The following is a 16,584-nucleotide window of genomic DNA, read 5'->3' on the forward strand; positions in this document are numbered from 1 at the left end:
ATCTTCAAACTCTCCTAGGCTTGGTCAGAAATCACTAGCAGCATAGTCCATTAAATCACCAACTACACTTTTGAAACGTTGCACATGATGGTATAAGTCGGGATTCTCCAGAGAAACAGAGCCAATAGGATGTGTATCTGCAGAGAGAAAGATTTATTTTAAGGAACTGGCCTACATGATTATGGAGGCTGGTAAGTCCAAAAGCTGTAGAATGGGCCACCAGGCAGAGACCAGAGAGCAGCTGATGTTGCAGTTCGAGTCTCAAGGCTGTCTGCTGGCAGAATTTCTTCTGTCATATTTCAGTTTTAGGGCACTTGCTTCTGAGTGGGGCACCTGTCTCTGACAAGGAGGTAAGGACTCTCACAGTACCAAGTTCCAAGAGACAGGCCTGGTAGCACAAAAGAAGGTCTGACTACCTAGCCACATGGTTGAACTTGCTCCCGACTGCCTCTGAGTGGCAAAACTTCCAGAAAAAGGCACAGTAGTTGGAATCTGCTGCAGTAAGAAAAAAAATGGTGTCCAGTATAGTTTTCATATACACTCTATGCTTGGTGCCTTAGGAAGATAGGGCATCTGAGATAGAAGTTAGGGAGGTGAATTGAGCCCCGAACTTGCCTTGCAGGACACGAGCACTGTTTCTGACTCGGTGAGGGCAAAGAGAAAGCCCCCCCATTCCTGAAGCTATGCCCAACCTCATGAGAAACAGATTCTTTATCTTTCACTGTTGCCTTAAAATTATCAGCTACTGAGTAGTTTTGTTATTAAATGGTTACTGTGATGATGATTATATTAAATTTCAGTTATTTTTATGTTTCTTTTAGGAAAAGGGAATGAAATTACAGAAACAATACTCTTTTAGACAGTAGAAATTGATCCAATTTTCCCTGTCAAAAATAAAATTGAGACGTTTTGAATTAGAACTTAGCGGTTTAGATAGCTGTAGCAATGAGCTTCCTTTTTAGAAGGTGTTAAGTTCTAGTCATTGCCTCATTATCACTTCAAAAGATTTGCTTTTTCAGCTCTGTGGTTAGAAGTGTGTTAATGTCTTAGCAGTGAAGATGAGTTAGGGATTTTGTGGTTTTTTTAGCTAGAACACTCACGGTGAACATTGCCTTTAGTTCAAATTCATGTGAGTGGACTCTTCTCTAAGTGGAGGATTTTGGAACATGAAATGGACTGGACATACAATCCATTTTTAAGAGTCAAAGATTTTGATTTAAAAATCAGTAAATCTGGTCCAGTTTGTAGGTTATGAAATGGGATAGACTAACACATCTAAAGGTGTTTTAAGAGTCTAGGCTTTCCTTGTCCACGATGATGACCACTAGCTACATGTGTCTTCTGAGCACTTGAGATGTGGCTAGCCCTCACGGTGTTGAACTGTAAGTGTTAAATACATACTGGCTCTGGAAGATGTATGTACAAAAGAGGAAAGTAAAACATTTCATTAATGTTTAAAAAATATTGATTATACATTGAATGATCATAATTTGAATATATTGAGTTAAATAAAATATATGACCAAAATAATTTTCACCTATTTCTTTATGCCTTTTATACTTATTTAAAGGGGCTAATAGAAAATGTAAAATGATATATATGTGATTTGCATTAAAATCTGCTGGACTAGCACATGATGTCCTTCATGTTTGTCGTTTTGTCCTCATATCTGTGGTCACTGTGTTGGCCTTGGGCGCTTCTGCTTGGTCACTGCAACAGCCTGCCATCTGATCCTCGTTCATTCTCAGCTCAGCTCCATTGTCTGTTCTTTTTGGCCAAGTCTTCCTCAGTTGGCAGGTCTTTGCAGTGCCTCACACTGACAGTGACTGCACCGGGAAGTGCTAGGTTCCAGGTCCTCCGTCTGGCCCTCCTTTGCACCACTATGAGGCTTTTAAATTGTAAATTGTTTTAGTCCAAAATTGAAATTTGTTGGAAGGATGCGGGGGCAGAGATAAGTGGAATCTTACTGTATGCACTTTTATGTGTCTAGATTCTTTTGCTAAACATCCATGCTTTTTAAAAGTATTTTTGATGTTGTTTTTAATTCATTCGCATTTCAATTTATATCAGGGACTCCAAAGGTTGGGCCTTGGGAAAGGAAGCAGGAACTAGAGCACCATGGGCTATGGAGCGATGGTTTTGTTGTTTTTCTGTTGCCATGTCTGCGATTAAAGAAGCCACTGTACAGCTTCTGATTTTTACCCATGAATCAGTTTCTGCTACATGTAGAGAGTGACACTTGTCACAGCCTGATTTTATTTTATTTTATTTTATTATCTCACTCTGTTGCCCAGGCTGGCGTGCAGTGGTGCAATCTCGGCTCACTTCAACCTCCACCTCCTGGGTTCAAGCGATCCTCCACCACTGCTTCCCTAGTAGCTGGAACTACAGGCATGTGCCACCACACCCAGCTAATTTTTCTATTTTTTGTAGAGCTGGGGTTTCATCATATTGCCTGGGCTGGTCTCAAACCCTGAGATCAAGCCATCCGCCTGCCTTGGCCTCCCAAAGTGCTGGGATTACAGGCGTGAGCCACCATGCTGGGCAAAAGGTTTGGAGACAGCCTGATTTTAAATCAAAGGCATCCAGCTGGGGAGCCCTGGTCTAGGAACTGTATCTAATTTTTCTGTTAATCTTTCACACTGCAGCTGACCTGAGCCTATGGGCTAGCTCTCAATACTGACTTCTGATGTAAAATAGTAACAGGAACTCATCATTGTGTGCTCTACAATGTAGGGAGAACTTTTAAACAACCATTGCATTATTGGATTCCCACAACTGTAAGCAGTAGGCAGCACACCAGTGTTATTTATTATCATTTTGTAGATGTGGTCACAGAGAGGCAGATCAACTACCTGATCTTCCCAAAGTCCCAAGCCAGGTGACTCAGTTGGCCTGTCCTGCAGGCAGGACTCGGCCAGGTCTCTGAGTCTCCTTCTACTGGTGCACATTTCCTGGTAGTATTTTCCTCAGGGAAATCCCTTTGGCTCTGACTACTGAAAAGAAAGCTTGTCTTCTAAAGTTGCCAAATAATCTGGTCTGCTTTCAATTGAAGATACTTTGAATCGTGGGAAGAGGAAAGGGGAGAGCTGTGCTGAAAAGATGAGTCATTGCTTCAAGATTGAGGAAGCAAGGATTTATATCTTGGGGACTTTTCAGGAGAAGGATCAGTGTTTATTGATGGTAAAAACAAGGAAGTGGAGGAAGGGAAGAAAGCACACCCAAGTATTTATTTTCCTTTCTCTCTTTGAATGCACATTCTTCTTATTATATTTTCTATTTGCCATATCTCTTACTCATTTTAACACATTTTTGTTAAAAATACCCATTGGTTAAAAATTATTTTTTATTTCTTAACATTGCAATTTGCTTTCTATACCATGTCCTTAATTGACTACCTCTGTATAAGTAGCTGGTACACGTGTATTTTTCTCAGGAATCCTTTCTTTCTTATATTCAGATGTGGCTTTAATTGGACAAACCCCACTGAGGTTCATCACTCTTCCTTTTCTGCTTGACTGTCCTCTTTCTCTTCCAGCCATCCATCCACCTGCAAGAAAGGGCTATAAAAGGCGTCCTTACTTCCTTGAGAGGAAGGAAATGGCAGTGAGTTTTTTCACCAGTAGAAACATGTAGATGAGTCATATTTATAGCCTTTTTTTTTTTTTTTTTTTTTTTGTCGCCCACGTTCGAGTGCAGTGGCGCACTCTCTGTAGCCTAATTCTTTAATGCATACACCTGTTTAGTAGGCATTTCTTTGCCAACCTTTCAATGCTTTTATGGGTATTTAGTATGATCTGTGAGAATCTGGAGGACTGGTTAGTATATTAAGTCCTGAACTTTTTAAAAGAAACTTGGTTGCTTGTTCTGTTGGTATGAATTAAGTTCTCAACCAAGAAAATAGATTAATTAATTGGGCAATGTTAGTTGTGGGCATAGTTTTAGGAAGACTTCTAGGATCTTTAAAATATCCACTTCTGCCTCTTTCTGGGATGAGAACTATAATACTTTTTCTTAAAATCACTTTGAGCGAATTATAATATACATACAGAAAAGTGCACATACGTGAATGTAATTATTCATTTTCAAAAACTGAGTATATCTAAATAACCAGCAGCCCCCAGTCCTCCTTATACTCCTTGCTATTCTTTTCTCTTTAGCCTACAGGGAACCTTTGTCCTCACTTCTAATAGCAGAGCTTAGTTTTTCCTGTTTTGTACCTTATATAAGTGGAATCTTACTTTATGTAGTCTGGTGTCTAGATTCTTTTGCTAAACATCAATTTTATTTATTTATTTATTTATTTATTTATTTATTTATTTATTATTTTTGAGTCAGAGTCTCGCTCTTTCACCCAGGCGGGACTGCAGTGGCGCCATCTCGGCTCACTGCAAGCTCCGCCTCCCTGGTTCAGGCCATTCTCCTGCCTCAGCCTCCTGAGTAGCTGGGACTACAGGCGCCCACCACCGCGCCCAGCTAATTTTTTGTATTTTTAGTAGAGATGGGGTTTCATCGTGTTAGCCAGGATGGTCTCGATCTCCTGACCTCATGATCCTCCCGCCTCGGCCTCCCAAAGTGCTGGGATTACTGGTGTGAGCCACCGCGCCCGGCCAACATCAATTTTTTTAAAGTATTTTTTAATACTGTTTTCGATTTATTCTCATGTGGAAAGCCTAGAACCTACAGGGAAGTGTGAGAAAAAACCTGAAAACCAGTAAGCATAATCTCCTCACCTATAGAGACCTACTATTATAATTTTTGGCTATTTTTTTCGAATACTTTTTATATGAAATGTTTAAAAATTTTACAAAGCTAAGTGTGCTGTGTATTTAACTTTGAATTCTGTCTTATTTTGGCTTAATATTGTATTTTAGCATTTATTTTTTAAAAAATTATTCCTACTGTTACTATTTTTAGTGTCACCCAGACTGGAGTGCAGTGGTGCAATCACGGCTCACTGCAGCCTTGAACTCCTGTGCTCAACCAATCCTCTGCCTCAGCCTCCCAAGTACCTGGGACTACAGACGTATACCCCCATGTCCAGTTGAATTTCAAAAATCTTTTTAGAGATGAAGTCTCCCTATTTTGTGCAGGCTGGTCTTGAACTCCTGGGCTCAAATGATCCTCCTGCCTCAGCCTCCTGAGTAGTTGGGATTACAGACATGAGCCACCATACTTAACTCAGCATTTTATTTTTCATTAAAGACTTCATAAACATTTTAAAAGGCTGAATATTGTCATTTTATAAATGAACCATCGTGTACTTACCTATTCCCTTTAGGGTGAACATTTAGATGATTTCCAAATTGTTGCCAAGCAAGTAGTGCAGTGGTTGACATTTTAATACAGAAATATTTTGTTTGCTTCCCTCTTTCCCTCCCCCACTTTCTTCCTTCACTTTTTCTTTTTCTTTCTCTATTTTCTATCTTCCTTCCTTACTGTAAATACTTTTCATGTGCCAGTTACTGTTATAGGTACTTGGGAGAAAGCAGTGAGTAAACCAAAGTACTTGCCCTCATTTGCTTTTCATGATTCTAACTTACTTCTTTTTTTTTTTTTTTTTTTGAGATGGAGTCTCGCTCAGTCTCCCAGGCTGGAGTGCAGTGGCGCGATCTCAGCTCACTGCAAGCTCCGCCTCCTGGGTTCATGCCATTCTCCTGCCTCAGCCTCCCGAGTAGCTGGGACTACAGGCGCCCGCCACCACGCTTGGCTAATTTTTTTTTGTATTTTTAGTAGAGACAGGGTTTCACCATATTAGCCAGGATGGTCTTGATCTCCTGATCTTGTTATCCACCTGCCTCAGCCTCCTAAAGTGCTGGGATTACAGGCGTGAGCCACTGCGCCCGGCCACTTCTTTCTAAAATCAGATTTATTGAGGTATTATTTATATTTGCATGCAGTCAAAAGCATCACTTTCAACATACATTTTATGACATTGACAACCTATACAGTCATCTAAGTACAACCACAATCAAGTTAATTCACAAGAAGTTCCCTTAGGTCCTTTTGCAGTCACCTACCTCCACCCACCACCAGCCCCTAGTAAACTCTGATCTATTTTCCATCTGTACAGGTTAGCCTTTTCCTGAATGCCATAGAAATGGAATCATTCAGGACTTAGCCTTTTGTCTCCGTCCCCTTCTCTTGGGATACTGCTTTTGAGATGCATCCGTGTTGTTGCGTGCATCAACACTTAGTTCTTTTTTATTCTAGAGCAGGCTTCCATTTTATGGATGTACAACATTTTTAAAAGATTGATCTGTTCACCAGTTGGTGGTCATTTGGGTTGTTTCCAGTTGTTGGTGATTATGAATAAAGCTGCCGTAAACATTCACTTTTAGACTTTTCTGTATGTGGACATAGGTTTTAGTTTATTTGGGCCAAATACCTAGGGGTGGGACTGCTGGGTCATGTGCCAAGAATTTGTTTAACTTTATAAGAAACTGCCAAACTATTTTCCAAAGCAGCTGAACCATTTTGAATTCCTGCCAGCAATAAATGAGAATTCCACTTGCTCTGTGCCCTTGCAGTAAAATATTTTCAGGTTTTTAAAAGTTTTACTTTTTTCTAATAGGTATATGAGCTTATATTTTATTGGAAAGCGTCTGTCCTTTTCCCAACTTAATCAGTGTTGATATATTTCAATCTCTCACACTTCCTTATAGATTAACAGAGACTGGATCAGTCCCTCAAATTCTGATGATTAGAAGAGGCCTTTTGGAATTCCTGGGTGGCAATTCTAACTGTGGGTTCTTTGGAGTTCAGGCAGACCTTTGGGGTTGACAAGTATTAGGAGTGTGCTGTATATCAGGAGGGTATGTTTGTGCACTGGGGTGGGGAAGTGGGTGAGGGAAGTCTCTCATTGGTATGTTTCTTTTAAGAGCTGAAGAACCTGGGAAATTCCCAAGAAAGCTTTGTTCCCAGATGACTAAGCAAGATGGGTTGCTGGTGAGCTTAAACTAGGAGACAGCCTGGGGCGGTACTCAGGAATCCAGTCCTGAAATAACAGGGGCCTGAACTAGATTGTAATATTGGTAAAGGCTGGGTGTGATAAAATAAAAAAATGTATAAAGAGGGTGGAAATGATAAAAGGATTATCAAAATTAGTAGCTGAATATTATTGACATGAGGGTAAATAAGGAGTTGACATGCTTGAAGTTTCACATTTAGAAAATAAAGAGAAGGATCCCAATAGCACAGTGAAACAACATTTTTCAAGTCCCTGTCTTGCTAAATCCAATGGTCATGCACTTCCCCAGCTGCATTTTACTTGACCTATCAGCATCTTGACATAGGCTAACTGACGCGCAAGAAGGTCCCGTCTTTCCTCTCTGAATCTTAGAGTACTGTTCTACTTCCTCTTGATTCCTTTGTTTTACTGGCTGCTCTTTCTCATTCTCCTTTGCTGGTTCCTCCTCATCTTCCCCACCTCCAAATATTTAAATCTCTAGCCCAAACCTTTTTATCAGACCCCAGACTTGCATATCTACCTAGCTACTCAACACTTCCCCTTGAGTGTCTAATAAACATCTCAAACTTCAACATATCCACGACCAAACTCTCGATCTCCATAACCCCAAGCCTGCTTCTTTCAGTCTTCCTCTCTTCTTCCAAATGCTCAGGCGCAAAACCTTGAGATCACCTTTGATGTCCCTCTTTCTTTTATGCCCCACATTATCTCCATCAGCGTATGTTTCTGGCTTCACCTCCAAAATATGCCTGGAATCTGACCATTTCTTTCCGATTCTACTGCACCGTCGTGAACCAAAATCATTACCTCCTAATTGGATTCTTGCTGAAACTCTGTTTTTGCTCTTGTCCTCTTAGATCCATCCTAATGGCAGGAGCCAGAGTAATTTAAAAGAAAAAACACTCTAAGCTTGTCATTCTGCTGTTCAGAATCCTTCAATGGTTTCTTATCTTATTCAGAGTTAAAGTCCTTACAATAGTCAATGGCTAAAGGATTCTACAACAATTGATTTCTTGCTACTGCTGTAACCCAGGACTGGCTACATAATTTGCATTTCCTAGTACCAAATGAAATGTGGGGCTTCTTATGAAAAATATTATGAAGCAATTCAAGGTGCTGATGACAGAGCATTAAACAAAGTGCAGTGCCCTTCTACGCCCATGGCCTTCTGTGACTGCACATCTGCACAGCTAGCCCTGCTCACACCTTGTCTTGTGCCACTTTTTCTTTTGCTTTCTCTGCTCCATTTGTAAGGCCTTTTGCAGGTTTCTTGAACATACCAGTCAGGCTCCAACCTCACATTCTGTTTCCTCTACTTGAATTGTTTTACCTAGATATGCGTGCAATTCATTTCCTCGTTTCCATCAGGAGCCTGCTTAAATATCCATTGATAAACAGGGACATTGGGAAGGAGCTGTTTGGGGCATAATAGATAATGTAATGGCATTTAGGCCTATTTGTAGACTCATGGAATTGTACAGGGTAGACCAGAGAGCATTTAAATGTACTTATTTCTAGGATTAAAAAATCTGCCAGCAAAATAAATTAAATGCCTGCGTAAACTTATATACTACCTGTTATGAATTGAGAGCACGGTATTCAAAATAGAAATTCTCAGAAGTTAAGGATATATGGCTCATGCCTGTAATCACAGCACTTTAGGAGGCCAAGGCAGGTATATCACTTGAGCTCAGGAGTTCGAGACCAGCCTGGGCAACATGGCGAAACCCCATCTCTACAAAAAATAGCTGGGCATGGGCATGTAGTTCCAGCTATTTGGAAGGCTGAGGTGAGAGGATCACTTGAGCTCAGGAGGCAGAGGCTGCAGCAGTGAGCTGAGATCGCGCCACTGCACTCTAGCCTAGGCAACAGAGCGAGACCTCAAAAGAAAAAAAAAAGAGAGAGGAAGAAATTAAGGATACATGATGCATACATGGAGGAGTAGTGTAGGATGTGTCAAACAGCACCAGTCGTAAAGTCTTATAGGTAGGCAATGTTCTAATTCTAACATACTCATTTTGGGGAAGTGTTTTTTTTTTGTTTTTTTGTTTTTTTGTTTTTTTAAAGCAATAGGTAAAATAAATAAAAGAATATGTATAGAAAAGAGCAAAGGCCTTCAAGCCTCTTCTTTTGGAAATATCCATAGCTATAGGGAAAGACAATTTGCTAAAAAAAAAAAAAAAAAAAAAAAATAGAGCTTTAATTCTGGAGTCAGACAGCCATGGTTTTGAATTTTGGCTTATTCATTTATCAGCCATGAAACTGATTCTCTATGCCTTATTTTCCTCACTTATAAAAGGTGGATAATAATAATAATTTTTCCATAGGATTTTGGGAAGAATGAATGAGCTAACCCATGTAATGCAGTATAGCAGCTTGCACGTAAATAAATGGTATTCCATATTTTGATAACTTACAGGAAGAGATATTCCATACCATAAAACACATCAAGCTGCATTTAAAAAATTGTCCCTTTTTCCATAGTCCTAACTTTGAATGTAACATTTTTAGTTGTTGCTTTATAAAGACATGGATGTTTATGCTGTAATTGTTTGTGGTTTGGTTGAGGGGAAGTTACACCATGTACTTTATTTTATGCTGACCTTACAAGAAAGTTTCTCTGTTGTTCCAAGGAACACTTTTTTTTTTCTTTTTTGAGACAGAGTTGCCTTCTCTTGCCCAGGCTGGAGTGCAGTGGTGCAATCATAGCTTGCTGCAGGCTCAAATTTCTGGGCTCAAGCAGTCCTCCTGCTTCAGCCTCTTGAGTAACTATAGGCATGCATCACCGTGCCTGGCTAGCAATCCTCCTGCCTCAGCCTCTTGAGTAACTGCTTCTACAGGCATGCATCACCATGCCTGGCTAATTAAAAAAAAAAAAAAAAAAAAAAAATTTGGTGGAGAGTGGATCTCACTTTGTTGCCCAGGCTGGTCTTGAATCCCTAGCCTCAAATGATACTCCCATCTCAGCCTCCCAAAATGTTGGGATTACAGGGATGAGCCACTGAGCCCAGCTGGAGCACACATTTTTTTTTTAATTGAGACAGAGTCTTACTCTGCCACCCAGGCTGGAGTGCAATGGCGTGATCTCCGCTCAGTGCAACCTCCGCCTCCCAGGTTCAAGCCATTCTCCTGCTTCAGCCTCCCGAATAGCTGGGATTACAGGCACGTTCCCCCACGCCCAGCTAATTTTTGTATTTTTAGTAGAGGTGGGGTTTCACCATGTTGACCATCTTAACTCCTGACCTCAGGTGATCCGCTCGCCTCGGGCTCCCAAAATGCTGGGACTACAGGCGTGAGCCACCGTGCCGGGCCAACACAACATTTTCGAATAATGTAAAGTATGGTTTAAAACACAGATTTCTGGGTATTGAGAAAAACTGGCAAGTTTCTGAATTGTTGTTCAGCTGTACTTTTTGTTTTGAATAGAAATGCTTCAGATTGGCAGCCTTTTCTTATTATAGAGACTAGAATATGCAACATGACTTATTTCCTTCACTTTGTCTCTAAAGTGAACCCTTTAATCCTTATACTGGATGTTTCTTTATCAAAAACTGGATAATGGCTTTATTCTCTATTATTTTATACAAGGATATATTTAGGGATAACTTTTCAGAAACATCAGCCATAGTTATCAAGAAAGAGAGGCGACAAAGGCTCTTATTCAAGTTCCATTAACTTTGACATTCCAGAAGATATGAACTTTAGATTTTGGAAAGATGCCCCAAATAAATGTTCTATCTGCCACTGAAAAAGTCTTTACTATTGACTCATTATCCCTAGGACATGAGTTGCTTTTCTGGTTATGATTTTTCAAAACCAGAAAAGAATGTTCATTAACCTAGTCTTTTTCTTAGTACTCCTGTACTGCCTATTAGAAATGGCTGATCAGGATGTGGGACACACATTGCGTTATATTCACTTTTAGTGCTCATTGCTAACTGGCAATGAAAGAGTTCTGTATCTAGCCAGAGATGGCAATGTGGGACTGTGCTTATTTGTACAGTGTCTGTGGTACATTAGTCAAATATTTGAGGGTTTATATAGAGAATTATGTTGGCTTCCTGGAAGTTCTTTTTGCTTGTAGATTATCCTGACTGGCTGTGACAATTGCTATTGCTCTGTGTTTGCTAGAATTTACCAGCTCATTGGATCCCACAAGGGAGCAAAATAGAAAAAAAAAATAAATAAATAAAGCAAAATGGAATGTACCAGCTCTGTGCTGGGAATACTTGTGTGTTGAAATGAGCACATACCAGAATCAACTTTGCCTTGGTTCACAGTCCAGATGAGGAGTCACCACTGGCCATATTAGAGATAAGATTCAGATGAGAGCTCTGCCTTTTTATTTTTTTTTGTCATGTGCTTCTAAGGAAATCATAAAGCTTTAAGCATAGGGATTGTGATCAAAAAATATAATTAGAACAAGGACCAAAGAAATACAAAAACTTAAATATAATTACCATTCTCATCCCTATTTCACAGATACTGGTGCTCCATTCATTCTTCATTTCTCCCTTAGAAAAATACTTGTTTAGCTTTACCCTAAATCTCAATACTTCTTGCCCCAAATTCTCCCATCCTATGCACAGATTCAGGGCTTTGAGGATTCTACCCAATTCATGAGGGCAGAATTCCTAATATTTTTCTTGCTACTTTCAGATTCTTGAATATTAAAATTCTTGCCACTTTTTCTAAGGCTTCCTCAAGTCTTACTTCTAAGGTAATTCCCAGAGGGTCTCATTTCCTTTGAAATTTGAAAATTGGAATTTCTTTATTATTCCTTCCAAATGGAAGTGAAAGAGACAATTGTATCCGCCTATGAAAGGCTTTACAGTTTCCCTGTTAAAACTAATATATATATAGTTTAACTAATTAGAAAATCCTCTCTCTTTGTTCAACTGTAGCTCCAGCTTTATTATTTCCCTAATGTATACTAAAGAGTCACTTCACAGTCACCTTTCTCAGAGGGTGGATCTACAGAAAACACAGTCATGACAAACTCTAAGTTTAAAATGTATATTTAAGCAATTATGTTTTAAGCAGTAAGATTTGGAAATAGAGAAATACATGCTATCACTATACTGGCCCATTTTACCATTAATACCATAAAAGCAGAGACAGTACTATATATTTTACTTATTTATTACTATCTCTCCCTATAATTTTGTGTGTTTTTATTAATTTATGTATGCTTAGCACCTAGAATAGTACTTGGTATATAAAAGACACTGAAATCTTTGTTCAATGAGTTAATTAGTGTCTTTGTCTTCCGTTGTAGCTCCTGTAACTATTAAGGGTCCTACCATATGATATTGTGTTTAAAAGATGGGTTTGAATGAGAGATAGGAGTTTCAAACAAGAAAATCTTATATTTTAGCTATTACTCCCTGAAAGGTATAATTATATGGTGGTTATGTCTTATCTTCTGTATTAGAATTCTGAGTAGGAAAAATAAGTAATCTGTACTTATATTTCATACAAATATAACATTTTGTTACAAAAATAAATTGATACAAGGGTTGGAGGTTCTGGATCCCAGTCGCACCTCTCTCCTTGATTATGTCTGGGTCCATGAGCACATTTATGTTTACCTTTCTGGATATAGTCCTATTAACAGCATCACCAGGTTGGGCTAGATGCTCCCATTATCTCTACTCTTCCTGTTCCCATTGCACCCTGGTTACCTATCGATTTCTCCCCACTTACGGCATTATATTGAACACATCTGCCTATGTGTGTTTCCCTACTTGATTTGAGAAACTTGGACTCTACCTCACTAAAAAATAATGGCTACTATTTTTGAGTACTATCAAGTGTTATATTCTGCCTATTGTGTGTTACTTAGAACACCATTAAATAAGTGTATCTAAGTCTATTTTGAAGAAGTGAAAATTTAAGACTTTGAGAACTTAAACAACATGCACCAGGTCTGTAAACGTATGAGATTCCAATGTCTACTCTAACCCCAAAGTCTCTGCTCTTAGCCCTCTACACTATATCCTACTTCTTATCTACAGGATGATCATCATGTCCTGAACACCTACTAAGTGCCAAATATTTATATCTTGATTATAATCCTGAAAATAACCTCGCACAGTAGACATGATTATTCTCAGCTTGCATCCTATAGGCCAGGTAACCGATGCGTAAAGATGACAAGTAATCTCCTTCCCAGCCATACAACAATACCTGTGGGGCAGTCTGGTACTTCTTATTGCAAATTATCTCAAAGCTAGTTGATATTTATGCTTTCCTTCACCTCCTACACATTCATGTTCCCTTTACCTTTAGCCAGCACCTTAGCTACTTGGGATTCTTTATATGACTAAATGCTTTTTTTACTTGATCGTTTTTCTTATTTTTCTTTCTTTCTTTTTTTTTTTTTTTTTTTTTTTTTTTTTTTTTGAGACAAAGTCTTGCTCTGTCTCCCAGGCTGGAGGGCATTGGCACGATCTCGGCTCACGGCAACCTCTGCCTCCCAGGTTCAAGCGATTCTCTTGCCTCAGCCTCCCGAGTAGCTGGCATTGCAGGTGTGCACCACCACGCCTGCTAATTTTTGTGTTTTTAGTAGAGATGAGGTTTTGCCACGTTGGCCAAGCTGGTCTCGAACTCCTGACCTCAAGTGATCCACCTGGCTCGGCCTCCTAAAGTGCTAGGATTACAGGCATGAGCCACCATGCCCGGCCCTTGATTGTTTTCAAACCTTCATTCCTGAAGTGTCTGAGCCCTTGGTGGGCCTACCTCGGTTGGGTTGCTCCATTCTACAAAATGCATCACTCAATACAAAAGTCTTGACATACGTTCCCTGCCCCCAAACAGATTGAGACAGGAAGAATAAAAAGAGAAAAGCATGCAAGTTTTATTAATTTTACATTCACATGGGGATGTTCACAAGAGAGGGAAGTCTCAAGAAGCAGCCAAAATAAGATGGTTTTATACCTTTTAGATAAACAACAATAAATTTGTGAAGAAATGACAGGGGGGAAAGGGGATCTGGCTAGGGATAGTAAATTCTAGGGAAGTCACTAGGAGATATTTGGAGTATGTAAAACTAGTGGAAGATAAGGGTTACTTCCAGAAGTTTATTTACCTAGGCCTGTTGCAACACCAAATCTCAGTCTCCGGTGATAAGGAATATTCTTTTACCTAGGTAAGGAGAAGGCAGCCCTCTCAAAAGAATCTTTTTGGCTTGCTACATGCAGGAAAAGACGGGGTGACTAGACTGTTTCTGAAACTGTAATTTTTCCAATGCTTTTTAGCTCAAAATATACCAATTTGTTTTATTTGGGGATGATGTTTCCTTCACTTCTTCACTGTAGAAGCAGAAATTCCAAACACCTCTTTGAGAGTTACTCATTCTCTGGGTGTCTTCCACATATATATGAAATATACATGTTAATAAATGTCTGTTTGTTAATCTGTGTTTTGTAATAGGGGTCTGTTTCAACTACATATTGGGGTTTTATTTTTCCCTACCCATTCATGCACCAATCAATCTAGCATCAAGCTATATAAAACAACAACTGATAAGTTCAGGAGAAGTGCGCATGGCTCATCAAACACCCTGTTATTTTCCCGGGAAGCTAACACATTGCTGTTGGCTGTTGTGTATGCCTGGGAGAACGAATAGAGGCTTACGTCCTAACTTTTGCTTTTCCAAGTATGCTTAAGGAGTGAGTGTGCGTGTGCTTTCTCAGCTTGGAGAGTTCTGATGTGAGGTGAGGTTCATTTATTATGCCCTCAACACTCCTTATCCTGTTTCTCAGGGGACCTTTCTGAATCTCACTTTGCACAGGTCTTCCCCAAAGCTGCCTCCTGGGCTGTCATCTCCTGGTCCCAAGGGGTGGCCTGAGTGGGACTGGGGGAAGAATGATCAGGAAGCAGTTGGTCTGCCTTGCCTGCTGTTACTCTTCTCAGTGACCTGGTTTCAGGGTTGTCCTGATGTGATGTCACAGCCTCTGACAAGTGCCATAGATCCTGGCTGGTGATGATCCAGCAGGGCACATGCGGTGGAGAAATGGCCACCACCAGAAAGCTCTCCACAGCCCATCCCCGCCTGCTGCACCTGTGGTCTCTTCAGCTCCAACCCTGGGATACAGGCTTTTTTTTATCTTGTCTAGGGTTTCTCAAAGTCTTTATGTCCTGATCCATCATCTACTTTCTTTTCGCCATGACACTTCTGGGCTCAGTTTGGGGAGGAATGATGGTATTCAGCATTAGTTCACCATCTGGTGAGGAACTAGAATCTTTTATGCATCTTTATATTCCCTTCCTTAAGATGCTTAAGCTATGTCCTAGAACAGTAGTCCCCTACCTTTTTGGCACCTGGGACCAGTTTTGTGGAAGACAGTTTTTCCACAGATGAGGGCAGGGGATGGCTTCGGAATGAAACTGTTCCACCTCAGATCATCAGGGTGCAGATTTTCATAAGGAGCATGCAACCTAGATCCCTCAGATGTGCAGTTCACAATAGGGTTCATGCATCTAGGAGAACTGAATGCCACCTGCTGATCTAACAGGAGGTGGAGCTCAGGTGGTAATATTCACTGCCGCTCATCTCCTGCTGTGCAGCCTGGTTTCTAACAAGCCGTGGACTGGCCCTGGTCCACGGCGTGGGGGATGGGGGCACCTGTCCTAGAACACTGACCTGGACTGCCTCACAAAGTTTAGTATGAAGGACAAGTCTGTTTCATTGTGAGGAAAAACTATGTTAGAAAAATATAAATATATAATATGCTATACTTGTTAGTATAATTTAATGCATAATAACTGTGAAGTAAATGACCGCTAAATAAACATGACTTTGGATGAGCAGCTGGAGTAGGCTGCACGCCACTGTGACAGCATTATTTCAGTGCTGCAGCAGTTAATTGCTACTTAAAGAGAAGAACAGATTACTAAAGGTTGATTTGAACAAATCCTTTAATACATTTGCTTATTGTTTGGGATTTGTTATTTCAAAAATATTTTAACTTCTCAATTTTGACCCAAACACCATTAATTGTTTGTGAGTGAGCTTTGTAAAACTGAATGCAGAAGTTTTGATTATGAGGCAAAAACTCTCTTGTCCTGTTTTAAGGAAGATCTACATGCCCTTCTTGGTGATATTTTGGGAAGCAAAAGGAGAAGTGCTCTCTGGGAGACGAATTTCACTGCCCTTGTTTTCCCCCTCCTTACAAGATTGGAACAAATTCCCATTTATTTAGCAAGCAAAACATACTTCATAATTTCCAAATAAGAAGTTAAGTTTGCCATCTACACATCTGGAAACTGTGCATCTAGTCTCAGTTTACAACAAATAATATTTGTATTCTATGAACTTATCAGAAAGCTCAGTTTTGAATTGACTTAATTCATGAGAAAAGTGCAATTAAGGTAACTGATATTGATGACAGTTTAAGTAAAATATTAACCATTCATCTCTAGTACGATTTCAGGTTCTAGCTTGTTTCAAATTAAATCACCATATTTATCAAATTAGATCACCAGAATTATTTAGCGTAACTCTTTGTAAAGTTGCCTTTACTAATGTAAGTTAATCTGCCTTATTTGAATGTCTTTGGCATTCTTGAATGCTGATATGAGAAATGGTCCTATGGAATTAAGGTTTCTGC

This window comes from Nomascus leucogenys, chromosome 3 (assembly GCF_006542625.1).
Source record: "Nomascus leucogenys isolate Asia chromosome 3, Asia_NLE_v1, whole genome shotgun sequence".
NCBI lineage: Eukaryota > Metazoa > Chordata > Mammalia > Primates > Hylobatidae > Nomascus > Nomascus leucogenys.